This window comes from Elephantulus edwardii, unplaced genomic scaffold, assembly GCF_000299155.1.
Source record: "Elephantulus edwardii isolate Elephantulus edwardi_28Jun2011 unplaced genomic scaffold, EleEdw1.0 scaffold00350, whole genome shotgun sequence".
Taxonomy (NCBI): Eukaryota; Metazoa; Chordata; class Mammalia; order Macroscelidea; family Macroscelididae; genus Elephantulus; species Elephantulus edwardii.
Genome location: NW_006400100.1, coordinates 926622 through 936159, shown reverse-complemented (window position 1 = coordinate 936159; position 9538 = coordinate 926622).

The following is a 9538-nucleotide window of genomic DNA, read 5'->3' as shown; positions in this document are numbered from 1 at the left end:
GCAATTTTCAGAGTATCTTCTGACATCCATTTTGGTCTTTTCTTCCTCTTCTGTCTTTGCAATGACCGTTTTCACTCTTCCTGGATGATATCCTTGATATCCTCCCACAACTCATCTGGCCTCAGCTCATTACATACATTTAAAAATAAGAATGAATCAAAATCATCACCTTTGCCTGATATCACCAGTTAGAAATATGACAGCAAACAGTCTACAACTTCTATGGGAAAGGACAGAAAAAATAAGATAAGAAATAGAAAACGTAGGGAACAGAAAGACTTAATATTACTATGAATTCGATCTTCTACAAGCTGTGGGGCAAATCTAACAAAGGAAAAGAAGAAACATTAATATAATAAATAAGGAATACAAAAGTTTAAAAGACAGAAGAAGGATTGGTCATTGAAAGATGCAACTTTGATGACAGAAATTAAACTGGAGGACAAATCACAGAATTCTGCACAATGATTTTATTTTCATTGCAAATTTCTTCTAAAAGAACAAAATCAGCAACTATATAATAGACAATCGTCACCTGATGGATTCCACAGGAATCATATTGACCACATCTGTGGGAAGAGTCACTGGCGAAGCTTAATTAGCAGTTAAAACAGCCCAGGAGATGACTCTGTGAAATACCATAAATTACTCATGTGCAATTTCAAAGGTCACAGGAACTAAAGGACTACTAATATAAAGGTGTTTAATGAACATCTGTAATCCCAGGCATGTTCACTAGCCTGCGCCAAAAAATTTGGGTGACAGCTAACTGGCCAATGGACTGGAAGAGATCTATGTCCCCATTCCAAGAAGGTGGTGTAACAGGGTGTGAAAACTGTTGAACATAGTGGAGTGGATTTGGAAGGAGGGATTGTATAACAATGAAAGACTTTCAATTTTCAAAGAGAAGAGTCAACTGGGGGAGAGGGGTGGGTGGGGAGAAAAGTGCAACAATGTATGACTGGAAACCAAAGTCTCTGTAAATTTTCATTAAAATTAATAATAATAAAAAAACACTGTTGAACAATATCATCAACATCATACGCAAGTATAATCTTGCTGAAGACTTTTTTTAAATTGCTGGAAAAATTATTTCAACAGAGATCCCAGAAATTCACTCTGATTGAGAAAAGACTTTGGAAGGAAAAGATGGTCAGATAGATCTTGGTTGACAGTAGAAAATACCAGAAAGATATTTATTTCTATTTCGTCGACTGGGAAAAGGCACCTAACTGTGTGAACCATAACATTTTTTATTATTTTATTTTATTATTTTGTGTGTGTGTGTGTACTGTCAAATCGGATCTGACTGGTACAGCAGAGATTGTTCCTCCTTCTCCAGCAGAACATCTGGTGGATTCAAACCACACACCTCTGGGATTGCAGTGCAGCTTCTTGCCTCGAGGCCACCAGAGCTCCCTGGACCATAAAATTTTTATATATTTTGTCATATAATTTTAATTGCTGTGATTAATTACAATTAATATAACTTTTAATTAAAACCAAATCCCACATGGTATGTATGTAGATGATGGGACTTGGGGAGGGGTAAGGTCAGATTCTAATGTTATTTCCCAAATTGATAAATCATTAATTATTAGGAAATAAAACAAGCAGATTCTATCAGATGATCTATGGAACAGTACATAAGTTAACAATGATATAACTTTAAGAACAAAATAACTCACAACCTAAAACTTTTCCTCAGGTCAAGTGTCATTGAAAGTTGAGGAAATTGTGAAAATATCCTCAAACACAACAAACACATTAGATAAAGTTCTTAAAGAGAAAGAAAGCAAATAGAGAAGTTGTTGCAAGAGATAGAGTCAATAAAGCAGAGTAGTTATCGTGGTCAAGACTTATGAATGAAGATAACACCTAAGGGGATAGGTGTTATCACGGTTACACAGTTATGTTACCAGTCTCAATGATTACAAGATAGATTTGGAGGAAAGAAGAAACTGAAATGTGAGAAGTTGGTAAATTTCTTATCTAACTGAGGCTCCATGAAGATGTTAATCCTAGAAGAGAGATAAGAAAGAAAGGATACATAGTATTCCATCATGTGAATGTTCTCAGTGCATTCCTTTATGGTTGGACATTTGAGCTGTTTCCAAGGTCTTGTGATGATGAATAATGCTGTTATGGACATTGGTGTACAAATATCAGTTTGTGCCTCAGTTCTCAGGGTATATTCCAAGTAGTGGAATAGCTGGATCATATGGAATTTCTATGTTCAGCTTTTTGAGGACGTGCCAGATTGGGGATAAGAGTTCCTTTCTCACTGTATCCTCTCAAACATTTATTACTTGCTGCCCTGTTAACTTTGCCACTGTTACTGGAGTGAGATGGTACCTCATTATAGTTTTGATTTGTATCTCTCTTATTGACAGTGATTTGGAGCACTTTTTCATGTATCTGTTTGCCATTTGAGTATCTTCCTCTGTGATAATTCTTTCCATGTCTTTTACCCATTTTGTGTTTGAGTTACCAATTTTTTTTCTTGTACAGGAGTATTCTGTAAACTTTTGTTATAAGACTCTTATCTGAGATGGTATTACTAAATGCTTGTTCCCAGTGTGTAGGTTTTCTTTTCACCCTGTTGGGAAAAGCTTTTTATGTGCACAGGGATTTAATCTTTAGAAGGTCCCATGCATCAATTTTATCCTCTTTAAACTGTGCATTTCTGGTTGTATTTAGTCTCTTTATACCTTGGAGTAGTGCTTCCAAGCTTAATCCCAGTTTTTCTCTTGTGAATGTTATGGCTTTGGGCTTTACTCCCAGGTCTCTGATCCACCTAACTCAGTCCCACAAGGGTAAACATTGTACCAAAACCATTATTGTCAAATGAGTACAAGGATCCAAGAGGGGTTGGGAGAGGGTGGAAACAGAGTGATGAGGATGTGCAGGGGGAGGGGGATTAATCATTGGATTGTACAATTTGATGGGGGGGGTGAGGAAAATTGAAAGAATTTGATCGAATTTGTATTCTAATTTTGTAAATAAACTTGTAGGAAAGAAAGAAAATATACAAAGAGTATGAAAAGTTAAAGTATATAAAATTATTAATTAAGATGCTAAACCAGTCAGAGTACAACAGCAAGTACACTAAGAGCAGACAGAATAGACTGACTAGTTAATAACATGGATCAAAGTTGGATATAAAAGGAAAAGTCCTGGTAGACTTTCAACAGGCAAAAGTTAAAGGGAATGGGAAAAGGTGCTGTGAGTTAATACTATACAAAATTCAATTTACTTTGAGAAACAAATGCCCTCGAAACTAAAAAACCTAAGCTCTTCAAAATACATTCCACACAGATAAAGACCAAGAGATATACACAAAGAAATTGTTAAGGAAAATTCAATCAAGAAACAAAAGAAAATATTTTCAGAAAGTATGGAACTTGAAGAGTGCTATTAGAATGTGGGAATTGTAATCAATGTCAATAAACATATTTCACATGAATGAGTGAATGGAAAGCCAATTTGATCTAAGACACACTGGACAAGTCATATGTGGTCATTATTGGTCTTTTTATATATATATATTCCATATATGATATAATACCTATAATTATGTAATCAATATATATATAATTTTTACAGGGATTTTTTTTGTTTTGGGGGGTTTTTTATTATCATTATTTTCGTGTGCGTGTACCATCAAATCAGATCTGACTGGTACAGGAGGAGATTGTCCCTCCTTCCCCGGCAGAGCATCTGTTGGATTCAAACCGTGCGCCTCTGGGATTGTAGTTGCAGTTCCTTGCCACTAGGCCACCAGAGCTCCCCTTTTTATAGGGATTTTAATGAAAGTTTACAGAAACCTAGAATTTCCATTCATTCATTGTTGCACATTTTCCTCCCTGTCCCCCAGTTCTCTTTGCTCTTTAAAAAATTCATTCATTGTTGCACAATACCCTCCTTCCCCACTCCCACCCCTAGTCCACTTTGCTATGAATTTTTATTCTGGACTGTTATTATGCAGATTTGCCAAATCATAATATTCCTTTTAAAAAATTCATCATTGGCCTTGTTGAAAGAATAGCCCCATCTCCTGCTGTCCCTGCCACCATAGGAGGCTTATTTCCTTGTCCAATCCTCTCCTGGAGAAGAAAGGAACTTTTAGAGAGGTCCACAGCACAGAGCACAGAGTCATGTAGAGGTGAGGGTCCTGCCCATCTTCTCCATCCGAGACCTCAGGTTATTCCACAGCAAAATACAATTTAAGTTATCTCCTAATATGTTTCAGCAAAATTAATATCTTTTTCTTACATTTAAGCTGCTCATAACAGTTGATCTTGTATCCTGCCACTTTGCTGAATTAGTCAACTATGTCCAGTTGTTTTCTTGCTGAGCTCTAGGGTTTTCTAAGTATACTATCATATCATCTGCATATAGAGATAATTTTACCCTCTCTTTGTGAATTTGGATACCTCTTATTTCCTTCTTTTATCTTAGTGTTATCACGAAGACTTCCAATACAATATTGAATAGGAGAGGTATTAGTGGGCATCCTTGCCTGGCTCCTCTTCTCAAAGTGGATGCCTTTAGTCTCTCTCCATTGAGAATAACGTTGACTCTTGTGTTGGCATATATACTTTTTACCATGTTGAAGAATTTCCCTCTAATCCTATTTTGCTGAGCATTTTAATCAGGAAAGGGTGCTGTATTTTTGTTAAAGGCCTTTTGTCCATCAATGAATAGGATCATGTGGTTCTTGTTCTTTGCTTTATTAACATGATGAATTACATTGATTGTGTTTCTTATGTCGAACCATCCTTGCATACCTGTTATGAATCCCACTTGGTCATGGTGAATAGTGTTTTTGATGTATAGTTAGATTCTATTGGCCAGGATTATATTCAGGATTTTTGCCTCTATGTTTATAAGAGATATTGGCCTATAATTTTCTATTTTGGTGACATCTTTACCTGGCTTTGGTATTAAGGATATGTTTGCTTCATAAAATGAGTCTGGGAGAATTCCATCTTTTTCTATTTCTTGTAATAGTTTATGTAGAATTGGTGAGAGTTCTTCTCTAAATGTTTGATAACATTCACTTGTAAAATCATCTGGTCTGGAGTATCTTTGGTGGTACGCGTGGCATCGGAACCAATCTGGGGCAATGGAGACCCCAGACATGGATCAAGGGTGTGGGGAAGGGAGATGAGGTACCCGGCTCGCGCCCGCAGCCCCCTACACTCATCGCCATACCTCACAAAATTCAAGAAATCAAAGACTTCCTGATCACTGCTGGGCAAAAGGATGCCAAATATGTCAAGATCAAGAATACCTCTACACCCTGGTCATCACAGACAAAGAGAAGGCAGAGAAGCCTGAAGCAATCCCTGTGCCCAGGTTTGGCAGAGAAGGAGCTGAAATGAAACAACATACTGATTTGAACTGGAATAAAATAAAAAAAAAATCTGATCTGGGATCTTTCTTTTTCTGGAAGTTGTTTTATTACCTTTTTAATTTCTTCTTTTGTAGTGGGTCTGTTTTGGTGTTCAATTTTTGTTTGTATCAGTTTGGTACGTTGCCAGTTTCTAAGTATTTGTTCATTTCTTCTAGGTTTTCATATTTGTTTCAGTATAGTTTTTCATAATATTCCATTGTTAGCCTTTTTGTTTTAGTTGGTTCAAAATTAAATATTCTTTTCTGACAATAAACATTCAACAAAATTGAATTATAGTGGCCTTGTGGTAAGGAGCTGCACTGTCAACATGAAAGCGTGTAGGTTAAATCCACCAACTGCTCCATGAGAGAAAGATGGCCAATTTTCTTCCATAAAATTTACTGCTTCCAAAAACTCACTGGAGGGTCAGTTCTGAGTCAGTTCAGACTCACATGTACAAAACAACAACATACTTAATTGGCATACAACTACAAATGGATCAACTGTTATATTCTTTCATCTCTTGAGCTCTGCACAGGAATAATGTTGCTCCTGAAATAATCAGACATTCCAAGAGGTTTTTGAGATGTCCACATGTCCCTGTCCAGTGGAAGTTCCAACTAACTTAACACCCTCCTCCATCCTTTCTCTATCTGTGCTTTGAGAACTTCTCAACCATAACATCCCTTAAAACTTGTCTTCTTTATACACACCTCTGTTTATTTCAGCTTTGTTCACAATAGTAAGGAGTTGGAGACAACCTAAATGCCCATCAACAAACGAATAGCTAGAGAAGCTGTGGTACATTCACACAATGGAGTACTATGCTGCATTGAAAAACAAGGAACTCATGCAATATTATTCAAAATGGTTGACTCTGGAGAAGATTAGGCTGAGGGAAATATCCCAGTCACAAAAGGACAAATATTGCATGGTGCCACTGTTGTGAAACAGGACTGACCTTGGGGTTGGGGAGAGATTGAGTAAGATGAGTTCAATAATGTATACTGCACTGAAACAGAGGAGGGAGAAAACTTATTAAAAGAGATATGTGATTAGGTATTTCTGTCATGACAGGAGTCTATAACAATGGCTACATTGTGGAGTGGACCTGGGGGAGGGTTTGTAAAATAATGAAAGAATTTTTCTTTTACTTTTCCAAGAGGGCAGTGTTCTGGGGGGAGCCTTGGGAGGGGAGAAATGTGCAACAATGAATTAATGGAAATCCAAAACCTCTGTAAATTTTTACTGACATTAATAACAAATTTACATTTAAAAAAATTAAGTTAGCGTAAGAATGGCAATGGATTTATAACTAGTCATACTAATAACACTATATCATGGCACGGAGGAGGAATAGTGGAAATGTATCCACGTTTACAATATTCTTCTTACCAAAACCATTTATGGAAAATAGGAACTGCATTGGAACATGTATCTCTAGATTGGAAATCATAATATTGTTAATATTTCTAGCCTTAAGCTTAAAAGATTATAATGTTCAAAATTATTTGTTATATATTTGTTTACATTTTTCCCTTTTTAAACAACTGGGATATAGAGGGAAGAGAAAAGACCAGAGAATGGCCAAAATTATTGGGGCAGCTATTGCTGCCAGTTTAGGGCCTGTGTCAGGATAAGGAAGTCTTACTCATAAACAGTGCCACCCAAAGGTAATAAAGGAGGTCAGAATTGCTTCCACTGTGGAAAGCTGGGCCACTTCAGTAAACAGTGTCACAGACGAGAGCAAAAGATAGGCAAGGGAGTAGAGAGGAAGCTCACACTGACTTGATTCAAGTGTGGATCTGAAGGACACTTGGCCAAGGGTGGCCCACATCAGGTCCTCATGGCTGACAGGACTGACAGGCCTCCGCTCCCAGCTGGAAACAAAGGAGGATGCTTCGATGATTTAGATCCTCCCAGAAGAGCTGTGGGTGAGCATTAACATTACTGGTAAGTATATTCATTTTCTCCTGGACACAAGAGCCTACTATTTGGTCCTAAAAGCCTTCTGAGGTCCCAACTCTTCCCACTATTTCATAGTTGTTGGAATTGACGGAAAACTTCATAAGCAGTTCCTTACTTCACCTCGGCCTTGCATGCGAACTTCGAGTTGTAAAACAACCCAGTTGGGTGACGTGGCGCAAAAGAAGGGCGACGCGGCACATTATTTATTTGCTGAGGACTGGCAGCTTAATATCTGGGAACAGACTTCAACCCCTAACTCCCAGCCCTGCCCAAGCCCTGCACCCCCATCCCTGCCATAGCACCGTGTCCAGGGACACCACCCCACCACCATCCCATGCTCCCACACTTCTGGCACAACCGGTGGCCCCACTACAACCCTGTACACTCTGGCGGTGCTCCAGGGCCACTAGAGATTCCTTCACGCAGCACAACAACAGCCGTGGAAAGTAAAATTCTGAGTCAGCACAGAAAGGCACACCGTGGAGCTAGCCATTGTCTGAAGCCACCAATCAGGCTGCTGTGTGACTGATCTGCCACGAGAAAGGCTGGTAGGATCCTAATTGGGTTTTCTGGGGCACTGCCGATTGTCTAGGAGAGTTCCCAAGGGTGAGCCCACTGGTGGGAATTTGGCTGAGCTCTCTGGGGGCACACCAACTGCCCAGGAAGGAGCTGGCCAGTGATAATTTGGCTGAACTTTTGTGGACACTGCAGACCAGCCAGAGGCGAGTGGGTTGGTGGGAATCTGACTTTGTCTTGTTGAGTCCCCTTGGACCCAGGAACCTTCCTGTGCAGGGGCCACTGTGCAAGGGCAACTGCGTGAGCACCACTGGACAGAGACCAGTGAATGAAAACCACTGGGTGGGAGACGGACAACTGGAATTTGAATAGGGACCCCAATTGTAAGCACACCCAGACAGCTGAGGCCTGAGTGAGGTCCCCCAAATGGTTGACCTGCCCTTGTAATCACCGCAATCCCATGTAGCTCCACAACTTTGTCTACACATCTAGATAATCAACCTGCTTCTAATCCGGAGCACCTTGACCTATCTTACCTACAAGAGGCTGCTCTCACAGGCTCTGAACTGACATTTCCCTGGAGTCAGACATTCAGAGAATAGCACAAGTGGGATAGCTACCCAACAGATCTCTAGAGTATTGTCTTCAGATCAAGAACATATCAATGCCTCGAAGAAAGCAAGCTGTCCCACACAATACACAAGCACAAAGCAAGATATCACTCCCAAAGGGTGACACAGTATCGATGGATTTCCTGAAACCAGAAAGTCTGATGGAACTTTCTGACACAGAATTTAAAAGAACAATGATTGAATATTTTTAATGGATGAAAGACAAACTTGAAGAATTACAGGATACTATAAGCAAAAACCAGGAGGAGCTAAAATAAATAAATAAATAAAAAACCAGTCCACAAGAATGTAGAGAAAAGAAATAAGGCATTGGTGGCACTGGAAAAACAAGAAACCACTGTCCAAAATATGAGGTCCAATGTTTCAGAACCTGTCAACATGATGGAGGGACACATAAGCAGAGTTGAAGAGATGGAACAAAGAACCAGTGAAATAGAAGATAAAATTGTCACTCAAAAAGGAAGGAAAAGAAGAAAACCTAAGAATAATGTGGGACACCATCAAGAGAAATAACATGCACATCAATGGAATCCCAGAACAGGAAGAAACAAGTAAAGGCACTGAAAAAGTTGTGGAAGAATTAATAGAGGAAAACTTCCCAGGCTTAATGAAGAATGATATACAAGAAGCTCAGCGAACACCATATAGACTAGACCCAAAAAGAAAAACATCAAGACATATCATAGTTAAATTTGCCAGAACCAAAGATAAGGCGAGAATCCTGAAAGCAGCAAGGGAGAAACAAAGAGTAACCCATAAGGGAGAGCAGATAAGATTAAGTGCCGATTTCTCAAAAGAAACCATGCAGGCAAGAAGAAAGTGGAAGGACATATATGAAACACTCAAAGAACACAACTGTCAAACAAGGACACTGTACCAGGCAAAGTTATCCATCAAGTATGAAGGAGAGATCAAGATATTCCCAGAAAAGCAAAACCTAAGAGAGTTTGTAAAAACAAGACCAGCGTTGCAGGAGAGACTCAGAGATGTCCTTCTTACAGATATACCACAGAAAGCTCCATGG